This window comes from Macrobrachium rosenbergii, chromosome 34, assembly GCF_040412425.1.
Source record: "Macrobrachium rosenbergii isolate ZJJX-2024 chromosome 34, ASM4041242v1, whole genome shotgun sequence".
Lineage (NCBI taxonomy): Eukaryota > Metazoa > Arthropoda > Malacostraca > Decapoda > Palaemonidae > Macrobrachium > Macrobrachium rosenbergii.
Window position 1 is genome coordinate 10016881 of NC_089774.1, and position 24947 is coordinate 10041827.

At 35.1% G+C, this 24947-nt stretch overlaps 3 long non-coding RNA genes across 4 annotated transcripts in view; 2 read left to right on the plus strand and 1 right to left on the minus strand.

Annotated features, from left to right (window-relative positions):
* Positions 1–4823: 4823 nt before the first annotated feature.
* On the minus strand, positions 4824–9251 carry LOC136856178 (uncharacterized). Its single transcript, XR_010858260.1, has 4 exons — positions 8088–9251; positions 7638–7825; positions 5520–6437; positions 4824–5399 (listed from the first exon to the last, which is right to left on the minus strand). It is a non-coding gene; the product is annotated as an uncharacterized lncRNA (long non-coding RNA).
* A 3465-nt stretch (positions 9252–12716) lies between these two features.
* On the plus strand, positions 12717–15357 carry LOC136855975 (uncharacterized). Of its 2 annotated transcripts, none has more exons than XR_010858192.1 (4): positions 12717–12799; positions 13640–13826; positions 14259–14412; positions 14695–15357. It is a non-coding gene; the product is annotated as an uncharacterized lncRNA (long non-coding RNA). The 2 variants fall into 2 exon arrangements; XR_010858191.1 differs by having other exon boundaries at positions 12782–12799; positions 13625–13826.
* A 3002-nt stretch (positions 15358–18359) lies between these two features.
* Positions 18360–24947, plus strand: part of LOC136855976 (uncharacterized) — a 33677-nt gene continuing 27089 nt past the window's right edge. Inside the window, exon 1 of the long non-coding RNA XR_010858193.1 lies at positions 18360–18437. This is a non-coding gene — a long non-coding RNA (uncharacterized lncRNA). The remainder of the gene's footprint in view (positions 18438–24947) is intronic.

The following is a 24947-nucleotide window of genomic DNA, read 5'->3' on the forward strand; positions in this document are numbered from 1 at the left end:
CAGCCCCAGGAACACGGGGATATTAAAAGCTACCTTCGTATGAATTATGAGAAGGACATGATCGACCTTCCGTACTTTTCCAGACCACCCTTTTGAACTACATAGCACCTTAGTGGGATTTTCATTTGATATGAGTTCCTGTATTCATTGTGTATGTGTGTATGTGTGTGACGGTGTATGTGTGTGTGTGTGTTATGTGGGATACAGAGAGAGATAGCTAATACATTTTTTGGTACTCATAAACTAAGTCCATTTGTAACGGCTGTCGTTCAAAGGGTTATTAGACAGAGCAGAATGAAGGGGAAAAAACGCCACTAATTAAAAATGTGTCAGGCCAAGGGAGCGTTCATTTCGACCTTTTTAGAAAAAGTTAAAATAAGTGACCTTTTCACCATTGCATTTTGGGAGAGAGCTGTCAAGCCAAAGGCGTAAAATAAGTAGAATTACTCTTAATATAACCTTTTTCAGCCTGGCTGAAAATAGGAGAGACTAATTCTTAAAAATGTTGCAAGGAACGGTGCCAGTAAACAAAAAACCAAAAACGCATCTGGAAAGAGTCCACTGAACCCAGACGACCGAGGTCTGAGGCAAAGACGACTCGAATTCTCCCCTCTGGTAATTGAAGTGATTTCTCCCTGCAACAACGTCTTGCAACATCGTTTCTGCTTGTTTTCCTTTGCAAGATGATGGATGTGTCGAGAGATAAGATGATCTCGATGATGAGGTGATTCGGAATTCGATTGGAAACGAAGATGGATGATGGCTGGGTTTCTCTTGCTTGCTCGTCCCTTGGGGACCCTGGAAGTCAAGTCTGTCTAATTCTGTCTTGTCTCAGTCTTGTCTCTTTGACCCTGTCTGACTGTTTCTATGTCTCAGTCTTGTTTCTCTGACTCTGTCTATTTCTATGTCTCAGAATTGTCTCTCAGACTCTGTCTGTCTATTTGTGTCTCATTCTCGTTTCTCTGACCTTGTCTGTCTATTTCTGTCTCAGTCTTGTCTCTTAGACCTTGTCTGTCTATTTCTATGTCTCAGACTTGTCTCTTAGACCCTGTCTGTATATTTCTATGTCTCAGTCTTGTCCCTTAGACCTTGTCTGTCTATTTCTATGTCTCAGACTTGTCTCTTAGACCCTGTCTGTCTATTTCTGTCTCATTCTCGTTTCTCTGACCTTGTCTGTTTATTTCTATGTCTCAGTCTTGTTTCTTAGACCCTGCCAGTGTCTGCCTGTCTCATTCTCTGTCTAGAATGGGGGCAGACACGCCTCTTGAGAGGGGGAATCTCATAAAAAAACACTCAGAAAATAGAAGGGAAGGAATATAAATATTCACAAAAATCTAAAAATAAAAAAAATCTAGCCTCCAGACAGCAATGTCATTCTAGGCAACACGGAACACAAAAGTAGGGAACAGAATCCCAAAGCTTGGTTGTGGTGGGAAAGAAAAATAAAAATCCAGATGGTTAATGATTGCTGGAGCTTTATCTACCCTTCGTCCATTCCTTTCCCATCCCTTGAAGGGAATAGAGTCAAAAGCAGATAATTAAGTCACTTTTCCTTTGAATCAAATGCTATGTATTTCTATGTAGTGACTATATCCTTGAATAAAATATATGTATGTATATTGAACCTAAGGCAATGTCTTTTATCAATATTTCTCCCATTGAATCAAATGGGATTATAACTTACCTTTTTATCCCCTGTCAGGTTCTCTCTCTCTGTCTCTCTCTCTTTTTTTTCTTCTTCATGGTAGCCTGGTTTGATCCACGTTCAGAACTTGTAACAGAAGATCTGAAAAAGAAATTTCAGCATGAAACATAAATATAATAATTTTTTAAAATCAACATTATCAGACTGGCATTTGTAAATAAAAAAACTAAATATTTCCAATGAAAATTCCAGTCACAGATTACAGATTGACTTAAATCGTTTTCTAGTCAGTAAAAATCACAATTATTTTCAGGCATGGAAATAACAACTTTAATGAAATTCAGTAAACATTACTTAGCAATCATTCCCGGTAAGGGAAAGAAAAACTTAAACCTCAAAGTGACATTCAGTGAAAAATTAACTAGCAATTACTTTCAGCCATGAAAATAAAACTTTAATCTTAAAAGGATACAAAAAGAGATTCTTTAAAAGTCTTCACTGACCTTGTAACCAACTTTCTGAACCACTGAATATCTAATAAACCTGAAAATGTGAAAGGGAGTCTTCGAGGCAAAGTCGAAAAAGGGGCACTTAATTAAAAACTTGAATCCCTGAACACTGAAACTGGCTCCACTCAGAGTCTCATTTCGAACTTCAAAGGAACGAGAGGTACAGCCTACCAGAGGTTTGGTGCTAAATTAGGTGGTGATAAAGTTTCTTCCGTTTGATATTAGAAAGTTATAAGTTGTGAAATTAGGTGGACTAAAATTTTCCTCTGTTTAATTTTAGAAAGCTTTATGTGAAATTGGGTGGGCTTTAAAATACCCTTTTTTATTTTTTATTTTAGAAAGTTGGAAGTTGTAGCGTTTGTTTGTATATGAAGTAACTGTCTTCAATGAATGAATTATTGATTCTATGAATGGAAGAGTTTCATGAATGAAAATACTCCCTGCAAAGATATGACGTAAATAATAGTACGAGAAATAATGAATGAATCTTCTTTGATGTAAAAATAAAAGGAATGTATGTACATTCGTCCCATATCTACTTGATTCAGTTATCTTGGCCATTATAAAATATGCCAATTATGGGGCAGCCATCAGTTCCTCTAAGCAACTAAAATTATGCCAATCATTGGGAAGTACTTCATTTCTTGACATTTTAAGATGTCCAGATCATGAACTAATAAGGTTCTTGACTCATTTTAAAATGAGCCAGTGATGGGAAATAACTCGGTTTTCTCAGCCCTTAAAAAGTACTGTCGATCATTGAGAATAACTTTTTTTTTTTTTTTTAAGTTAAATTAGATTGTGTCAATCATTTAGAAGTGAATGAATAGTTCTCAGCTCGTGTTTCGTAGAACTTTCTTCAATCTGAATTATGAAGAAATATAGTGCCTACTTATGCCATTTTGAAAGTGTCCTAGCTATGAAACAAGTGTCATACCTAAATCCTGAAATGTCCTAATCTTGGGGACATTGTCATAAGCCATTTCAAAGTCTTAGTTACGTAAAAAAAAGTCTTTTGACCTAAACCTTACTGAAATGTCCTAATGTTCAGGATTTGAAGTGTCCCATTTACGAAAAAAAGTGTTTTGACTTATATCCTTTTGAAATGTCCTAATTTTGGGGACATATTCTGTGTCCACAGCCATTTTAAAGTACTCCATTTACGAAAAAATCCTGACCTAAACCTTTGTGAAATGTCCTAATATTGGGGACAGTGTCTACAGCCATTTACAAGTGTCCTATTTACTAAAAAAAAAAAAAAAGTGTTCTGACTAACTCTATTGAAATGTCCTAAATGTTCAGGATTTGAAAGTGTCCCATTTACGAAAATGAAGTATTCTGACAGCCACTTCAAATTACCAGAAATATATAGAACAATCCAATTCTCAACAATCTGACTGTGCTTCAGAAAACCCCGCTCCCCAGAGATTAGGTCACCCCACAGGGGTCACGACCCAGAATGACCTGCTGCACGCAATTTCGGGAAATTGCAGGCCATAGAACGAGGGCCATACACTTCAAGATAACGACCTGGAATGTATGGGAATGGGAAAACCTGACGAAGGCGCGGAGGGAGGGGGAAGGGGGAGAAGACGAGAGACTTGAGTATTTGAGATTCCAGAATGGGAATTTCTCATGAATTAGGAATTCTGAAGATTGAATTCAATTTTGGCCTTTGGAATGGAATGGATTTTAGAATTTGGGCCAAAGGACAAGCGCTGGGACTTAAAGAGGTCATTCAGGGCTGAAAGGGAAATTGAGAATAGGTGGTTTGAAAGGTGTAACAGGAGGAAAACCTTTTAGTTGCAATATGAAAATAACTGTTAGTGTGTTGAGGAAAATAAGATGGAAGAATATGGAGGTACAGTAAAAGGAATGAGCAAATACACGAACGCACGATTAGATATAAGTCCTCGTCAAGTACAACAAAAAAATTGGGCCAAGGCTGAATATAATTCAGTTAAATAAACCGGATGTATTCATTGATTACAAATTCCCTTTGTCGTATCAAAGTGAATAATTCTTTTATATTCCCTTTGGCACAGATTACGTTTCTTTGTGTTGAATAAGCTGCTAATTATTCATTTAGTATACTCTTATCAAAAGCTCTGAAGAAAAATAAGTTCTGAAAGAATTTATAAAATGTTAATGGAGCCATAATTTATCTACGTGGCTTATTCTGCTTGTAACTCACTTTCTCTCTCTCTCTCGCTCTCTCTCTCGCGCTCTCTCAATTTCTTCTACAGTCTTATGACGAAGAATGGCATTCAACAAAGTCAGTCAGTCAGTGTCTCTCTCTCAAACCCAATTAAGCTCGAACTATCCCAGGGCTGAAGAGCAGCAGACTGCTGATGTCAATTTCGCGTAAACAGAGACCAGATTATGGCAACATCAACTTCGGTTTCGAATACGGTGACTGATGTATGATAATGGGGCTGAATTTCACGGTTATGACCTAAGGGGACTATAAGGATTCCGCGCCTACTTTCTCTTTGAGGACTTGTAAAGGATTCTCGACCTTGTGTGAGGTTGGACAAAGGTGGATTTAGGTAGCTAGGTTTTGTAGGTAGGAAGAATTCGTCGAAGGGAATCTGGACCTTAAGTAGACAGGTGTTAAGTGTGAAATTTGTCTGAATCCTCGTTATGGTATATTAAAACGACTGTTTCGTAATTTGGAGGCACTTAAGCAGATTCCTTTAATTGATTACCTCAACATTGAGCTAAGTATCAAGTAACTTAATTAATCATGTAATTTACAAAACTAGTGTCAAATTTAATCTCAGGTTTCCTAATTACACATCGTAGTTTAAAGAGTTGAAAATGCTGGACTATTTTATAGAACCAAAATTTTTCACCAATTCAGTACACTAAAATAGGAAAACAAATTAGTAATCTAAAACCAATCAGAATTCTATTCGCTCATAAGCATTTCTTTGAAGTATACAGCATTACTGAGTAACAGTTCAATAGCTTAATTATACCTGTGAACGCTTACCAGGTCCCTATATATAAAAGCTTAAGAACTACACTAAAATGGTCTAAGGTTTTTCTTCCAAATTCTGTGACCATTTTCTATAAACTTATAATAAAAATAACAAACTTCATACACCTTATTGACCAGTGTAGGCCTGACTTGCTCTATTTGCAAAGTACTTACTAATAAAAAAAAATACCAAACTTCATACACCTTATTGACTAGTGTAGGCCTGACTTGCTCAATTTGCAAAGTACTTAGTACTTGTTACCTCAAAGTCCTTAAGTACACCATACTCATTCTTTAAAATGTTTGTGAAGTATTTTCATACACCTTATTGACTAGTGTAGGCCTGACTTGCTCAATTTGCAAAGTACTTAGTACTTCTTACCTCAAAGTCCTTAAATACACCATACTCATTCTTTAAAATGTTTGTGAAGTATTTTATTTCACTAAACCAGTTTAGCAAAATCGGAACTTGTTCTATTGAATATACTTTATAATAAAATTTAAAGTTTTTATGGTACTTTCATAATGAAAAGGGGGTGGGGTGTAAGTGTTCCACCACCAGGACAGCCATGACCTATTTAGTGATCCTTCATATTTTATATCCAAAACCTCAGTAATTAAATACATCGAGGTATATATCTATTATTCCCAACTTAAAAGACCTCTCACTGGGGACACCTCCAATATTGAAATTTTTTTTATCTACAAAATTCCACAGTGGCATATTAAAAATAAAAATCAGGTAACAGCTTTATTCAACTAGTCCACTTATTACCCTGCATCAAATTTGTTACAAACTAGGAGTTTACAAACTCTTAGAACCTTAGGAAATTTAGTGGAAAACCACAACTTACATAGGATTGAGTTATCTTGAAGGTCCCAAACTCGAGGGAACAGATCAGCTATCACAGCAATTCATTTCTCAAGACAAATATAGGAGCTTGTAAGTAATACTGGCCCCATTCAGTTCAGGAGTTTACAAAGAGGAGCATTCTAGTGACTAGGTAGCAGTTGCAATCTTTAGGCAGACTTCTAGACGTTGACTAATTACCTCCCTACGTCAGGAGCGAAACTTCCTCCAGCGAGGTACCTTCTCGTCTCAAAAGGGGTTCAGTAGCTTTATGTAACTTACTCGTGACATACTAGGGGCAGCATACCCCAGGTTAAAGCAGGCGTACTAGGGGCAGCATACCCTGTGTTAATGGAGTTTTGTTTCGACTAGTAATCGTCCAGGAGATAGTAGTTAAGCCAAGATACTTCAAAACAGTTTTATAGGCATTCCTGACTTCAGGCCTCACAGCTTACCTAGAAAATTATTTAAGGGATTAACTATATATCTAAATATAAATTAAACTTTAAAATTTATTCTGTGTTGAGAAGTTCAAATACACCTACTCTGGACCAAAGCAGCATGATTTAAGCCATTCATATGTAACATGATTTAAGCCATTCATATGTAACTTATTAAATTTGATTCTTATACTATTAACCATTCAATGGACTTACTCAGCTCTGATTACAAAACTAGAAGTGATAAAATAGAAATTTAGTGATAAAACATGGATTTTAAAGTATTTAAAGCATCAATCCTAAAAACTTACCAATGGCAATGCCTGTACGAGCTTTCTGGACAAAAGTCCATACCAATGAAAATCAACCATTACCCATTCTACCATGTTTCAGCAAAAACAAATACCATTGCCTGATTAGTACTGTGAACTAATCAGTTAAGCTTAATTGCACTGAATTTAACCAAAACACCAATAGCAAAGTTTCAGGACCACCCTCAACCACCAGAACTGAGGATATTTGAAGTTCCTGGAAAGATTTGGGCCTTAAGAGTGATACAACTAGTTTCACCCAAAACAAGCACTATCTACTTAACCATGTAACTGGTAGTTACTCAAAGTATTTACGGAACCAGGAAACCTTGCTATGGATTGTACGTAACGTACAAACCAAAAATGAGTATTAAAGCCTAAACATCTAGTTAGTCCTAAAACTAGATTTACCCTAACTTCATAAGATTTGTAAGAATTTATAAAATCAGTCATATCAGCCACTAAGATTTCTTAAATATACACAGACTAAAAACTTGAGGGTAATTGACATTAACTTACCATTGCATTAAAAGTTATTGAAAAAATTACATTAGAATACCACAAGCATTCAAAAAATGACAAACCTATAAGTTTGAATGACAACTCCTGACAACTCCTGACAACTCCTGACAACTCCTGACAACTCCTGACAACTCCTGACAACTCCTGACAACTCCTGACAACTCCTGACAACTCCTGACAACTCCTGACAACTTAAATGAGTTTGGATTTTCCCTATCTGCAGTGCAAGCCCCTCCTTTGAGTACGGTAGACCTCAAGTCTACCGTACTCCATAAGAGGACATCCTCCCCACATCAGGGGCACCGCCCCTGAAGGGGGAGGATTAGCTTGCATTTGTTTGACAGCCTTAAAGCCAAAAGACTTTAAAAAACTTATACCTTACCAGATCTACTGTAGGATGTCACAGGTAACAGACTTGGACAGGTGTCTAAGTGCTTGATGCCAATTGATGTCTGGTTTTTCTATACTAAGCTACAGTCGTTGCTTCTAGTATAGTGTCTGTAGTACTATCGAACTATAGTTTGAGTAATTCAGTTCTTCGATCCCCAGAATATCTTAGTAATCCCTGAAAGAAAACGGGTAATTAGAAAATCACAAACTCAACATGAAGCTTGAAAACTCAACATGAAGCTTGAAAACTCAACATGAAGCTTGAAAACTCAACATGAAGCTTGAAAACTCAACATGAAGCTTGAAAACTCAACATGAAGCTTGAAAACTCAACATGAAGCTTGAAAACTCAACATGAAGCTTGAAAACTCAACATGAAGCTTGAAAACTCAACATGAAGCTTGAAAACTCAACATGAAGCTTGAAAACTCAGTTACCTTCAGAGTGGTACAATGGCTCCTTCAATGTAAGCATTTCGTCCAACAAAAGTATTTGATCAATCTCCAAGAGTTTAAACACCAATTCACAACCTCACACTAGGCCAATACACAACTCCAGTTCACAATATACGTCGCCTATAACCTGTAACAATCTTTAATTAGTGCTTCAGAATAATTACAACCAAGAACAAATAGTTATATCAAACTCATAACCCCGACAGTCAGTTCACAACCCCAGTTCAAAATTCCAAGTCATTAACCACAAACTCAATAGTCAAACTAATTCACAACCTCAAAGTGAATGCATAGCTCCAGTTCACACGTTACGTCAATAAGTTCACAACCTCAATGCACAACTTCACTAACTTCAATGCACAACCTCAGGTTAAATTCACAACCCCAGTTCACAACCCCACTAGGCCAACTCAACCCCTCATTAATTCAACCCCAATTCACACCCCCATGTTAAGTTATATCACAACCCCAATCCACCCAATGTTAAGTCAACTCACAACCACAGTCCAAAACCCAATGTTAAGTCAATTCACAGCCCCAATTCACAGCCCCAATTCACAGCGTAATTAAGTCGATTCACAACCCAAAATCACAACCTCATTCACTTCACAACCACAATTCACGACACTAACGATGTGAGCCTCAATTCACAACCTTACATTATCAAATCAACCTTGAGTTAACCTTAAGACCAATTCACAATGTAATGCATAATTAAATAACCAAAAAGTTATCTACAACATCGAACATCAAAATCTCCGGTTGTGAGAATTCAAAAGTAAAACACTGAAAAATTCCATTTTTTAAAAGAAAAACTATAAAACCCAAATAAGTTAATGCCAAAACAACAATCAAATTAAAACACTAAGGAATCGCGAATACGGTAAAAAAACACCATTAAAACAAAATTAAACTACAAATAAGTTAACCCACTAAAAAATTAAAAACTCCAAATAACCACATTAAATTAAAAACCCACAAACAAAAAAGCACTGAACCACGTTAAAGTATATAAAAACCCACAAAACTTAAGACACTGAAAAACCACGAATACGTTTAAGATAAATCACAAATGTTTAAGCCACTGAAAAACCACAAAAACGTTAAAACCCATAAAGTAAAAACTAAAACAAAACCAAAAACAAATTCAAACAAACCAAAAAAAACACTTAAACCAAACTAATACGCTACACCTCGAGAAGACTTTACACACTCTGAACCACGCAGACAAATAAAATTCAACTCCTTTCAGCAGCGCGAACGCCAACACAAATCTTGAAGAATCAAGGACCGTAAAACTCAGGAAGTGTTTCTTGACGCAAAGAAAAAGTGAACTTCAGGACACGAGGACGATAAATACAGTAATAATACAATTTTTTTTCTTGAGGTTTCAAGAGAGAGAAAAGAAAATTGGGAGTTTGAGACGCGAGAGAGAGAGAGAGAGAGAGAGAGAGAGAGAGAGAGAGAGAGAGAGAGAGAGAGAGAGAGAGAGAGAAGAGCAAAAGTTGGTGGGATAATGATACCAAAACTCTTTGCCAAAGTATTCAAAGGCCATTTATACTCGTATGATATCAAATACAAATCAGAAATAAACAAAAGGTATAATGTCACGTATTGGTAAAGTGCTTTTAATTATGTGCTCCCTTTCCCTTCAGTATTACCAGATAAAAAAAGTGCCACTAAGTTATTTAGTAAGGGCATTTGTTTAAGTAAGTGGCGTAAAAAGTTAGTGAATAAATTACTTTAATTATTTATTTATGTGTCAAGCTAAATACCATATAATGTTTTGCTAGAAATGTCATTGGAAATACTGCCATGGTTTTGCCATATTCAAAACTCTTGTTTTATTTCAAATTCATTTGAACTTCTGTATTTTTGTGTCAATACCAGCTAATGTTTTGCTAGATATTGCATTGGAAACACTGCCTAGGGCTTGCCACATTCAAAACCTCTGTTTATATTTCGATTTTCTTTGAAAATACATAGAAAATGACCACCAATCTCCTCAGAAAACCTAAAAAAAAGACAACCACTTTCCTATGTTTCTCCCTCTGGTCTCTCAGCCATTTTTAAAAGTCTGTCACTCCCACAGGGGAGATTCCCACACCTCTCGCTCTTTGATCGTTCCAATAATGTTATGACCCGGAATAATTCAATGTTCACGTGTGAACTCGGGCTGAAAAACTCTCTGACGAAGTAGGAAATGGACTGGGAAATTGAGTTTGGGTTATAGTAGAATTGGTCCTTTTAAGGACTAAAAATATATGTTACTACAAGGAGACAGAAATTGGGGTCTTTAGCTTTTGAGAGTTTTTAGACGAAATTTTTGTTGTTCAAAATTGAGGTTTAATCCCAATTAATTATAAAAAATTCTGAGAGTAATATATATATATATATATATATATATATATATATATATATATATATATATATATATATATATATATATATATATATATATATATATATATATATATATATATATCTATATATGTATAAATATACACACATACACACACACACATGCAACACCCTCATATATATGCTTGTGTGTACGAATTCAAAGAACCTTTGACGAACATAATCATCAAATTATTCTTATTCTAACAAGAAATTGTTTTAATATAATATTCTCTCTCTCCTTATCTTAGAAATCTTTTTCGAAGAATGTTTGAAATGTGAATCAAAACCTTTAAAAAAGATATTCTGGAGTCACAAATGTAATTCATTGATTGGCAAATTAACATAATTTGGATTCAAATATTGGCTTCATGGCTACGTCTCAGTGGTAAATGCAAGCATAGAACCCCATTTATTCATAGAATTGAAACCAAACTTCATTTATTTCTTCATCTCTAGGTTAGGTTGAGGGATTTGAGTTCCTAGGATGGATAAGTCCAGTCAAATTCCTTGAATAGGCTAAGTCTAGACAGATTCCTTGGATAGTCTAAGTTCAGACATTCAGACAAATTCCTGGGATAGCCTAGGGCATATTGAGATTGAACCTAGGACCTTTTCTTGATTTTATTTCAGCATAACTTAATTAAATCTATAAAAATGATATACGATATTGTTTAAACTTGAAAAATCTACCTGATTAAATCTGTATATTTTTTATACTGTTTCGGAATTTCCATTTTTTTACAGGATTTTATATTTTTTTTTTAGTTTTTCAGATTAGTATAATTAAGATTGGGCCAAATAGCCTTTCTGATCAGACGTACATATTTTTGATATCTGATAAACTCCTTTCCTTTATTTTATTGCTATTTTTCACATAATTTCATTAATTTTATTTTTTTATTATAGAGTTATTGTTCATTTGGTTAAACCTACATATTTTTTCTTACTTCAATCACACCTGGAGAACCTGAGACCTGTCTATCTCTCTCTCTCTCTCTCTCTCTCTCTCCTCTTCACATCTTTTCTACCCTTCCCCTACCTCATTTATCACGTATTTCATATCACTTCTCCCCTTCTTTTTCTCGTGATATGTCTCATTCCACCTTACGGTTTCCCCTTTTTTATCAAATCTCCCCTCTGAAAGAATTCTTGTCCTGTTTTGTGCAAAGATTAGACACTGTTTTCTAAAGGTTTCCTTAATGGCATTTTCTTCAGAAGACAATATATATTGTCTTCAGTTTTCAGAGGGCAGAACGTGCTCTCTGATGAAGGGGTTAATTGATATTTACTCTTTTTTTGTGAGAGATCTTTGTAACGTTTTCTCATGGAATGGTGTAGGGGAAAAATCTTTCTTTAATGATTTTCTCTCAGAATAATGTCAGGGAATTTTTTTTGTACCTGTTTCATAAATTCATTATGCAAAAAACAATATGGACTACAAATTCACTCATTTTTTTTTATTTGAATTATTTTTTCACTGAATGGTGTGAAGTTAATTGACCTGTATTTTGCTATATATAAAAAATCGTAAAAACTGTTTTGAATAAAAATAAAATTAGCATTTTCGTCCTTAATTTCCATACCAATTTTCAGGTTAATTTTGTCCTAAACAGTTCTCATTGTTACTTAGGACAAGGATTTGGGTTATTATGGAGAGAGAGAGAGAGAGAGAGAGAGAGAGAGAGAGAGAGAGAGAGAGAGAGAGAGAGAGAGAGAGACTCACAAAATCCCCAAGTCAAAGTATATGTACTTGGATGCATTCTAGAAGGGATTAACATTGGATTTTTTGGATTAGTGACTATAAATCCCATACAATTAGGACAGACAATAAAAAAAAAAATAAATATCTTTAATAAATGATAACGTTGTTTATTAAATTTCATTTACTTTCCTACAAAGCATTATAAAATACAAAAACTCCCTTTACAAGTCAATGTCCTTGTGGTTTGGTCTATAATAATAATAATAATAATAATAATAATAATAATAATAATAATAATAATAATAATAATAATAATAATAATAACAGTGACTGCTTAACTGCCCATTTTACACTCAAAGAAAACGAGAATACTTTGGGAAAGTAATATTCCGTGGTATCTACCCTCCTTGGCTGAGCATTGGAAACGCCTGGTGTTGGACGTCCTTGGAAAGTCACGATCTGGACTGTTTTTCGGTTCCTCAAATGTTTTCCTCTGTCCAAAATGTCCGAGAGGAGTTCAGTTACTTGGAAAGTGAGGTCGAGGTGACAAGAACCAACTGATTTGTGTTGCTGAGAAATTCTCTTTATGGTGAGTTTTTTTATATTTCTTAAAGTGGTGTGACACTGTGTACAGTGTTTTAATGATAGTTTTTTGGTCTTAATAATACGTTAGGGTTATGGATTTTGTTTACTCTTAAGTAGTTGCTGGGGATGTAATACTTTTTGTTCTCATATTTGCTAGAAATTTATAGATGCTAGGAATAGTTTTAGGTATATATTACTTCTCATATTTGCTCGAAATTTCTAGTTCCTAGGAATGTTTGTATTTATAGTTAAGAGTATACTGCGATACTTTAATTGCAGGTATGTTTGTATTTGCAGTTAGGAATATACTACTTTAATTTTAATGAGGTACTTGTGGTTATGTTTCAACTTATTTCAACACTCGTATAAATTATCCAGTGTTAATTGTTTGGGTTCTTGCTGTACTAAAGTGCTTTTGGTGAAATGTATCTTCCCTATTCGTGGAATTGTTTTAAGTCTAAAATGATAGTGTATTAGAATGTACTGAGACTTCGGTGATTTGTTAGTGTTTTGGGCGTTAACAGTGTTAAGCACCGGAACTTTGAGCTGTAGAGAACGAATTTTCCTGAAGTTTGTCCTATTCATATGAAGGTTTTAGTGAAGTGTTCTGGTGTTACGTTTAGCTTAAGTGTAATGTAAGGAAGTTTTTAGGTAAGTATTCAATGAAGTTTAATGGAAATATACTTAAATTTTTAAGTCACAAAGTCACAAGTCAGGTCCATATTAGTTTTCAATGATTTACTCATGGCTTATCAGTCTCTTACAATGAACTTTTAAACGGTCTAAAATGTCAGTTTCCATGTATTTCATGCCCTAACATTTTTCCAAGTTTTGGTGTATCCAGGTTCATCGATTGAGAACAGTGGAGTGACTTCCTAATATGCTTGGAGCTTGATTATCCATGGTTAATCAGGAAGCCCGTGGATTACTTTTAATAATCTGGTTAGTTGGAAAGCTTACGAAGTTTATCAAGATTTTCGAGATGGATTCTTGGTGATTCTTGGTTCTTAGTGGATTTAGTTTTCATCAAGGTTAGTATTTTTTTTTATACAGGTCAATCCTCCCCCTCCAGGGGCGTGGCCCCTGGAGTTGGATGTCCCCTTGGGTGTGTGGTAGACTTGTCTACTGCCCATCCAAGGGTGGGGGGAGGGGGTGGGTTTTGAGATATCTCTGTTAAGTGGTATCACTAGTTCGTAAGGTACTTGGTAAGCTATAGTACTTACCTTTGATTTCAGTTAGATGAGATTGTTAATTTTATTCAGTTAACTCTGCAGTTTAATAACTAAAGCATTTTAAGTAATGTTGGCTTTGTAAACTTGAATTTAAAGGTTAATTGTTTATAATGAATCAGGAATATAAGAACATAAGTCTTAAGCATGGGAACTTGGCACGTTATGAAGTAATCACTAGTTCATTTATTGGTATATTGGTATAGTTTCTTTAATCTACATTAAACTCGGCAGGTCTGATGACAGCTGTTTCGAAAGAGCGTTGAATGGTAAGGTCTACACTAGACCCATGGATAACTGAGGCTGGGTAACTGATGTGAACAAACTTAAGTTTTGTATTTATCATCGAATATATAGATGCTGAAGTCTTAATGGAAAAACACTTAAGGTAAATATTTCTAGTTTCTGTATAGAACTATTTAATAGCAAAAGTATTTGATTAGTCTAAGCCTAGTAGGAAGTGATAAAATGTTCTGTATAACATTAAGTAAGTTTGACTTAAATTTAATCTTAAGAATTTACTTTTAGACTAGTTTAACAGGCATGTTTTACACGAACCTAATGCAGACTTCAAATAAAGTTGACAGGTACTAAGATGTTTAAACTTAAATATTTTGGTTTAGATTTAAAAAATACCACGCATGTTGGCTACAGGATACTGTTTTTCCAGGTTATTCAAAAAAGTACCAGAGGAACTCTTGACCGCTTTCTACCTCGAGCTGCTAGTTAGAAAACTACGTAATGAAGTTGTAATAAACGGAACTGCTGATTAGCGTAACTGACTACCGCGATAGAATTTCCTATTGACAGTGGCTTGATTACTCCAGAGAATCTCAAGAAGTTGCCGTACTTTTAAGTACGTTGATAGAAATTTCAGACCTACAGTTAATTGAGTATTGACATGGTACTTGTAAACTATCAATTAACCTTGTTGCCAAGTGGATATTTAGTCCGCGATTGAACTCTGAACATAATTAAACCTGAAGTGTTCTCGGTGGTACTGGAAATTGTTTTAAAGGTTTGTTCTGTAATGTCAAGTTTTTCTTATATAAACTTTAGTTTGGTGTAATACTTTAGTTTTTCTTGGTTACCAGATTGTGAGTTGTCCTGAATCTTGTTGAAAGAAATCAAATCCTCGTTGAAGGTGATCTAAAGTTCTATAGTTTTAACCTGGTTCAACTAATAGATAAATTGCAAGTTATTGCAATGCCGAACTTGTATATGACTACCCAGTGGATTGGTATTTGAGCAGATGGCTGGAAAGACTTAAATTACTATATTAGAAAGTATCTTATACACTTACTGTAGTTTGTAAAAATAACTTCTCAATGAACATTAGTATTATTTACGACAAAGGTGTAAGAATTTACGACAGAGGTGTAAGATGTAACTTAAAATAGTTATCTACTGTTATCTATTGTCTAATATCTTCACTCTGCCCTTGAGTATAGGAAATAGAACTTAAAGCAAACATTGGTGTACTTTAAGATCTTTATAAGCCGAAGATGTAAGATAAAACTAAAGCAAGATATCCAATGTAGTCTTTACCCAGACCTTGGGTATAGGAACAGATGTTAATGACAGTTTGAGGTTAACTGAAGATTAGTGTAAAAATTATACAAAAAAGGTTAAACTTTTTGAGTATGATAGAAGTGAGAATCATAAATTGGTAGTCAGTCATTCTAGTATTCATAACCATTCCATGGTTCACCTATTGGTCTACAAGGATATCTGGATAAATCTGAAAGAACAAAACCCGTAGTTATGGCAGGTTGTAGAACTCCTATACTGGCAGGTTATATTGGAGAATAGGTCTATATCATTTAGGTAAGGTTTTTCAGAATGGAGCCAGGATAAACCCCCAGTAAATTTAAATGAACTGATCTAAATACTTTGGAATGAAATTAACAACCAGGTAACTAGTAGTATATTTAGATTGGTAGAAGTTTTTGGTGGTTAATTTAGTTGCATTTTGAACTTGGTTGATACTTTTTCTTAAAGGCTGTTGAATTAAATTGAATTTAGAATAAAAGCCAAGCACTGGGACCTCTGAGGTCATTCAGCACTGAAGCGGAAATTGACAGTAGGTGGCTTGAAAAGTGTAACAGGGAAATCTCAGAGGTTGGACTATAAATCATTTGTTAGAGGTTTAGGAAAACTAGACTATGAACGGAGGTACAGTAAAAGGAACGAAAGGGGTTACAGCTAGGGGCCTATGGAAGGCACGCTGTAGAGGACATTAAGTAATGCCTACAGTGCACCGCATGAGGTGAACTGACTGCCCTAACCCCATACGGGGAAATAAATTCTTAGCCTAGCCCCGAATCCATACACCCTTTCCTCTCATCAGAGAGAGAGAGAGAGAGAGCGTGTAGAAGTAGATACTAGCTACTTTACTATTTAAATTGGCTAAAATAGTTAACATTATCAATCTCTGGCTACTAGTAGGAGTTTGGATGACTAATTAAACCGAACGTAGGCCTAATGCGTTACATCGAATCTCCACGAATAATTTCTCAATTAGTTTGACTTAGAATCCTTACTTATTTTCCCGTGTGATACACTCTCTCTCTCTCTCTCTCTCTCTCTCCCCGAGAGAGAGAGAGAGAGAGAGAGAAGGTAAGTAGCTAGAGGCTTAGAGAACGAGCAATTGAACAATTCACTTTAACTAGAAGCTGAGAGAGAGAGAGAGAGAGAGAGAGAGAGAGAGAGAGAGAGAGAGAGAGAGAGAGAGAGAGAGAGACTTGAGTCTCTCATTGCGAACCTCACGAAGACAAATGTCCTCTCCCGCTGATCTCTCGACGTGATGAAGTGTCTCGCCCGAGAATCAGGAACTAATTGAACCGTCTGGTTTTTGTCTTCATCGCCGCCATCTTGGGAAGAGATGCTGATTTGGCCATTCGTCTTTGTTTTGCGGGGGTGGGGGCGGTTTGGGGGTTTTGTGGGTTGGGAATGGGTGGGATTGGGTTCGTTTTGCTGTGGGTTTTTTTGGGGGTGGGGGTCTCGTGTGGGGTTCTACAATAGAATCACTGTGGTGTTGAGTTAATTTGAAGTTAGGCAGTCATATGGTTAAGATATGCTTTTAAATTTTTTTTCTCTCTCTCTCTCTCTCTCTCTCTCTCTCTCTCTCTCTCTCTCTCTCTCTCTCTCTCTCTCTCTCTCTCTCTCTCAATAGAGGGGTCTCTCCCATAATATTTTTCTACTGTAAAAATATTAGAGGAACCCATTTTACGAGAGAATATAAATATACTATATAAAAATTCTCTCTCTCTCTCTCTCTCTCTCTCTCTCTCTCTCTCTCTCTCTCTCTCTCTCTCTCTCTCTCTCTCTCTCTCTCTCTCACTGAATAAATAACTAAATTATTTTTTTATAACCCTGTACAATTACCTAACTACAATCTGGGCACCACTGAAAATATATATAGCATCACTCATCACAAATAACAAAGGCAATATAATACCTATATTTTAACCTACATTACGAAACGCGGTGCACTGTAAGCATTACTTAAGGTTCCATGGACCCTAACTGTAACCCCTTTCGTTCCTTTTACTGCACCTCCTTTCATATTCCCTTTCTGGAAGAAAACCTCAAAAGCAGTTGCACCAATTGTTAGGAGAATGTGAGGAGAGTAAGGTGGAGGAAAGGGAATATGAAAGGAGGTGCAGTAAAAGGAACGAAAGGGGTTAAAGTTTTTCTTTAGATCCGTCCCTTAAATGTGCGTGTCTCAGACCACTTGTGTCTGTGTCTGTTAATACCTCTTTGTGTCTGTCTGTCCAGACCTCCTTTAAGCTGTCTGTCAGGGCCTCGATGAGGTAATTAATCATTAGTGAGATATATATATATATATATATATATATATAATATATATATATAGAAATAATCAACACACAATCACGTGTGGAACAGAAATAAATTTCTGGCTCACGTCAGGATCGAACCCAGGTCTAAAGCCTTAGGTACGGTGGTACTTACTGTAGGTTCCAACTTCTTTTACGACTCGTGTGGCTATGGTTGGCAGCGATCTTGTCTTTCAATTGAAAGACCTGGGTTCGATCCTGATGTGGGACAAATTTATATATATTTCTAGATATAATTATCAGGCTAAATATAATTTTTTCTATTATGTCTGAACAACAATAAAATAAAATATTAAATTCATATCTAATGTATACGTACAATCAGCACTATTGTAAAATAATAACTTTTTTTCCTTTAATTGTATTAAAAAATATCTAAGACTCCATAGGCCTTGTTTACGTTTGCTTATCAATTTGAACTTTGTAATTTCAGTGATTCCAAATAACTATAATTGACGCTTATCTATTCTTACAGGAATTGAGAAGATTCCAAGTTATTCAAGACTCCGGAACTTATAGAATTCATCTCATCTTCAAAAAATTGTTTAAAAAGGTAAGTACTTGGTCACACTTAAGTAATTTTAGATACAGTATTTAGCTTACGTGTGGTACTATCGTCCACAAAAGTCCGTTCCCTCTTCCCCTCTAGAGAGTGGGAAGAAGATTTTTTCTTGTGTGTGAGTGCTTGAAGGTGGAAAATAGACATTATCATTTGCTAGCATCAAGATCTTGTTTTCAGTTCCGAGTTGCGAGAGCAGAGGAAAATAGCCTGTCTTTTCCAATCCCTTAATGGCCATTTTTGCATATTTCCTGACTCTGTAAAGAAATTCTTATCCATTAGTGTTTTTCTGCAAAAACTCCCTGATTCTTTTTATTATTTTTTTTTAACCATCTGCAAGTATCAGGAATCGAGTCTCGCTTTCAATTATCAGCCTTATCGAGAGAGGAACAAGGGTTGTTTTTCCAAGGCCTGTGCTTGTTTGAACCTACCGCCACCTTTTTATTTTTATTTTTTTTTAAAGATTCCTTAATTTCTTTTGGATGGACCTCTTATGGGCACTCCTTTGGTCCGTCAGAAGGGGCTCTTGTAAAGGGAAGGGTGGACTTTTATTCCCTTTTAAAAGGGTTTTCATTTTCTATCTTTTTAAAAGAATTTCAGAGTGTCTGAGAAATTATGAATCATGTGATTTTCGACATAACAAAGGCAAAATCTTTGAATGCCTGCAGACGCATTACAAAGGTCAAAATTCCTAATATTAATTATTCTTTTTCTTAGTCATGGATTAAAAATTCGAATTGTTTCAAACCAAATGACAAACGAGTTTTAAAAATGGCAAAGATATTAAATTATCCAAAATTCATCAACAATACTTGTGATTGTGAACATCAATAGAAATTTTAGCAAAGGGAAACAATATAAAAAATATGTACATCATAATATTTCATAAATATATTATCAATATTCTGAAATTTTTCAAAAATCGTAACGGTAAACCAAAAATTTTATTAGGTTTTTGAAAAACGAAAACAGTCAGTAATTTCTTAATAGATATTATATTCATCCACTGGAAACAATTTTCAAAAATCATAAAGGTTTAGCAAAAAATTTCAGTAGATTTGAAAAACGAAACTGCCAATAATTTTTTTCATAAACATATCATTCATACTGTGAAAACAATTTTTTAAAAATCACAAAGGTTTAGCAAAAAATTTCAGTAGATTTAAAAAATGAAACCCTCAGTAATGTTTTCCTAAACATATTCATACTCAGTTTTTAAAAAATCATAAAGGTTTAGCAAAAAATTTAATTAGATGTCAAAAAAAACAAAAACGCCAATAATTTTTCTAATGAACCATAAAAGACAAATTATGACGACGAGAGACTAAATCCAATTTGCATTCCAGACCTAATAACGAGATGAGCCCCGAAGCTAAATGACTTTCTTCGTCTCGTTAAATGAACAATATTTCCCGATAACCTACAAAATGCCAATTAAGCCTTGCTAATGACTCTCTCTCTCTCTCTCTCTCTCTCTCTCTCTCTCTCTCTCTCTCTCTCTCTCTCTCTCTCTCTCTGCTGCCAAATGAACTGCTGATACAGTATAATCGAGTAATTATTCCGTTCTTGTGATAAACCCTTTAGAAAGCTCAGTTATGATGGACAGTGCTGGGGAGTTGGATTAAATGATGTTTCTCTCTCTCTCTCTCTCTCTCTCTCTCTCTCTCTCTCTCTCTCTCTTTTCCTAATCATATGCCTCAGGATACTTTGTTGTTTGAATACTTCTTCAGGTTCCGGTACTCCCACCTTATAGGTTTTTGACGTGTTAACTTTCTCTCTCTCTCTCTCTCTCTCTCTCTCTCTCTCTCTCTCTCTCTCTCTGAGAGAGAGAGAGAGATTTAGAATATGTAAATACAGTCTTAGAGTAAAGTTTTAAAATGAGAGAGAGAGAGAGAGAGAGAGAGAGAGAGAGAGAGAGAGAGAGAGAGAGAGAGAGAGAGAGAGAGAGAATAAAGATTTAACTATGGGAATGAGATTGAACAGACGTTGTCTCTTGTGTGTGTGTGTGCGTGTGTCTAAGAGAGAGAGAGAGAGAGAGAGAGAGAGAGAGAGAGAGAGAGAGAGAGAGAGAGTCAGAGTCCCCAAGAAACCACCCAATAAATGAATCGCTCTTAAAAGAGATTTTCCACGAGCAAATATGGCCACACTTCAGTTGGCATCTATATGGCATCTCGACCTTGGACAGAGTTGCCAAGTAATGTTTATTCGACCATTAAATAGGCTGACGTCACTAGGAGGGGGAAATAAAATATTCATAAGTTTTTCAATATTCTTATTAATATTTTTTTTAATGAATTTTTCGAAAGGGTGGATGGGATGGGAGGGGGAGGGGGAGGGGTAATGATAATGGGAAGCAAGGGTAATGTGGATAATTAAATTTAGAAAATAATATTAAAAAAGATGATTTTATTTACATATGAAAATTGTATTTATGAGAATTAAAATTTTAAAGTATTATAATGATTTATAATACTTTAATCTTTCTCGGGATGTCATCTTCATCCAATCCGGAGAAAGGCTCTCTCTCTCTCTCTCTCTCTCTCTCTCTCTCTCTCTCTCTCTCTCTCTCTCTCTCTCTCTCTCGTCTTTCAGATGCCAGATCAAAGCTCGAGACGTGAAATGGAACCTTTGATAGCAATTTTCTCTCAGGATTTTCAAGAGAGAGAGAGAGAGAGAGAGAGAGAGAGAGAGATGATTTATGAAACGACTAAATTAATTAAATAACCAAACAGAGGTCTTATTCAGGTATATTTGCTCTCTCTCTCTCTCTCTCTCTCTCTCTCTCTCTCTCTCTCTCTCTCTCTCTCTCTCTCTCTCTCATTTTTCTTGTCTTGAACTGTTTTAATAAGAGTTAAGGTCCAATTTTATTCCTTAAACAATATTTATCTTTATTGGAAAGATAATTAAATTATTTTTTTTCTTTATTTTTTGTTATAATATTTATAAAGCATAAAAAATTAATTTTTCTTATAATTTTGTCTTCAGTCTTTTTAAAACAATTTAAATTTTATAAAAAGACATAAGATTTATTAATAACATCAATTTCACCAAATGTTTTAAACATCTCTCTTTTGTTTTGTATCTGTTAAGAAAACCGTTTCATCTCTGTAGTTTTGAAGATATTTTATTAATTCATTTTATTCTACATATAAAAATTTTGTGAGTGAATTTAAAAACAGTTTTTTATAATCGTTAGATTATTGGTTCATATATATTTTTTTATAATTCTTGAGATTTAAATTATTTAACTTTAACTAAATTAAGTAAAAATGAAGCTAGTATTAAATTTAGTTTTAAAAATAATTTTTTATCATAAAATTGTATGAAATTCAGGTTTCAATTTAGTTTACAAATACACTAAAATTTCGAATAAATTCACCTCTTCTTTCCTTATGATACTGGATTGAAGGACAAGGAGAGAGAGAGAGAGAGAGAGAGAGAGAGAGAGAGAGAGAGAGAGAGAGAGAGAGAGATAGACTGAATAAGAAAAAGATATTCATAAAATCACTGAACAGATATGCATATTGGAAAGTATTGACAGCTAAAAATTCTTCAACCATTTTGGAAACCCCTTTCTCTCTCTCTCTCTCTCTCTCTCTCTCTCTCTCTCTCTCTCTCTCTCTCTCTCTCTCTCTCTCTCTCTCTCCTTCCCCATGAGAACATGGCTGAAGCTGAACCGTTTTACAGAGCATTAAACCGAGAATGCATCAAACACTAAAAGCATTTTGGGATTCTCCGTGACACGATGGAGAAATGCAGAACGCTTGCTTTTACTTTGCAGAGATTTGAAAACCCATGAAGTGTTTGCTTGATTTCCAAGTGTATGTTTGTGTGTTGGTGTATGTTAGTGTGTATGGAAGTGTATCTGTATGTAAGGCTTATTTATACATTCATTATTGAAGTCATGGATATAAATATTTCCTTTATTTCTCCAGTGAGGAGAAAATGTTTTAACATTTTTCAAAGAATCAACATAAAATGTTGTGTGTAGGTATGTGTATATCTATATATAAAATGTATAGAATTAGTGATTTATCTATCAATTGAAGGTATTAATAAAAGAGTTCCCGTTTGTTTGTCTTGTGAGAAATACATTTTCAAACTCTTTCAAAAATTATAGCATATTCTAAGTTAATCCCTGAATTACTTTCGAGTTGATGCTATTGCAAAAGTTATAAGTAAGGGAAGAGATAAAGTTATTGAGATGGAAAAACTGTACATAACTTCGGTGAAAGGGTAGTGGGTCCTAATGAGACCCTTAAAACGAAGTTAGAAAGCGTTATTTTGACCCTAAACCCGCCGTCATAATGATCATTTATGATGGCGAGTCCCAGGAATAAAAAACCCATTATGTTAATGAGCATATCATCTTTCCCAGATAGATACCACCTCTTTGAAGAGTCCTAGCCAATTCTTTATCATCTCTGGGAGATTTATCTGGGATTTATGGGATTCTTAGGAGACCCCAGATGATTTATAAGGGATTATATAATCCCCCCCACAACAGATAGCCCAAATGAAAGCCATGGATTTAATTCCCTTGGTCAGTTTTTGAGATAATGAGAATGGTGATTCTTTTCCTTTCCAGTTAAAGGGATTTGGTTTATTGCAGCGGAAGCTTCTCTGAGAGAGAGAGAGAGAGAGAGAGAGAGAGAGAGAGAGACTGATTTATAGTTTAATCGTGGATCAGATTTTTTCTTTTTCAGTTAAAGGGATTCGGTTTATATGCAGTAGAAGCTGCCTTTGGGAGAGAGAGAGAGAGAGAGAGAGAGAGAGAGAGAGAGAGAGATTTGCTGATTAAAAGCCAGAACTGTTTTGATGAACATATGGAGCCTTTCTCTTCTTATATGTAGTTATATATATATATATATATATATATATATATATATATATATATATATATATATATATATATATATATATATATATATATATTTACCATACCATCCCAAGGGATTCACAACCCACAACCAAAATTATTTTTCAATGTAGAGCATTAAATACCAGAGAATTTTATTAACCAGTAGTTAAAACAGCTTTGCATCTATCAAACAACCATTTCACAGAAAGCATTCGACCTCCACATCAACCAATAGGAAACACCGATCCGAAAAACTCACGAACGAATCGAAACAGAGAAAATATGGCAACGCTCTCCGCTCCTCTTTCCAAAACGTATCAATCTCTTCTCAATTTGTTTCGTGTCGTTCCCTCCGTTTAATCTCTCTAATATCTCCCGGGGAAAGGTCGTTTTATTTCCATTTCTATCGCCGAGTTTGCTACGCACCAGTTCCCGGATTTCCATTATGGGCGTTTCATGTCCGTAGAGTTTTTCTACTTTTTTTTTTTCTAACTTCGAGTTTCCTTTGAATATTTTCATTTCTAAATGTTTGAAATGCTTCCCTGTCGCTCATACGCCCTTCTCTTTGATGTAGGCGCGCGTGCGCGCGTAATACGCGCGCATATGCGTGCGTAATACGTGCAAACATACATACAAACACATTAAGAATGAACTTAATTCAAACTTACGACTTTTTACTAATAGGATTTTAGGTCATGAATTTCGCAATTCCTGTTACTTCTCAGTAGTCAGCTAACTACCAGGTACGTCGTTCCACACAGGACTAATAGGGTTCAGCTGAACTTAACCACACCTCTCAAATTTTATTTGGTAACTGAAACGAATTCTTTTAAGAGATGAAGCTGTTGTCTCAGCCTTCACCACCTTATACTCTTCCATTCTCCCTTCATGACCAAGCCATTTTCAAGAGTACTTATGCCACAATAAACTAAATAAATAAAGATATATATATATATATATATATATATATATATATATATATATATATATATATATATATATATATACATATTTCTTTATCCATTTAATTTTTTGTGGGACCAGAACTATTGAGTATGATTTGGTCATGTAGAGAGAATGGAAGATAATAGGTGCTGGAAAGATATAGAGGTGAACGGTGCAGTGTTTGTGTGTATTGTGGGTTAGACGTACTGTTTGTGAGGTTGGGTTTATGCATGATTTAGCATATATAGAAATATATATAATATATATTTCTTTGTTTATCTATTTACTTATTTATTCATTTATCTATCTATTTATTTATTTATTCACTCCTACGACCAGGACAGCACGGCATCCAAAGTCCTTCTCCCAAATTCAATCTGCAGTTGCACAGGACATTTCAATATGCATCCACAACAATTTACTGTCGTGAATTGCTCGAGAAATCTTTTGCAATGTTGCAGTCACCGACATTTCAATACAAAGCAACGCTCTTCTTGTAACACGAGAGAGAGAGAGAGAGAGAGAGAGAGAGAGAGAGAGAGAGAGAGAGAGAGAGAGAGAGAGAGAGAGAGGCGTCTGCAATAGCTGCATTGCTCTAGCAACGACAGATTGCTCAGTTCGTGGGGCATTATCTTGGCAATGTGAGATTCATCTGGGCTGGGAAATCGTTTTTTATAGCTTCCTGCAATTGCTGGATA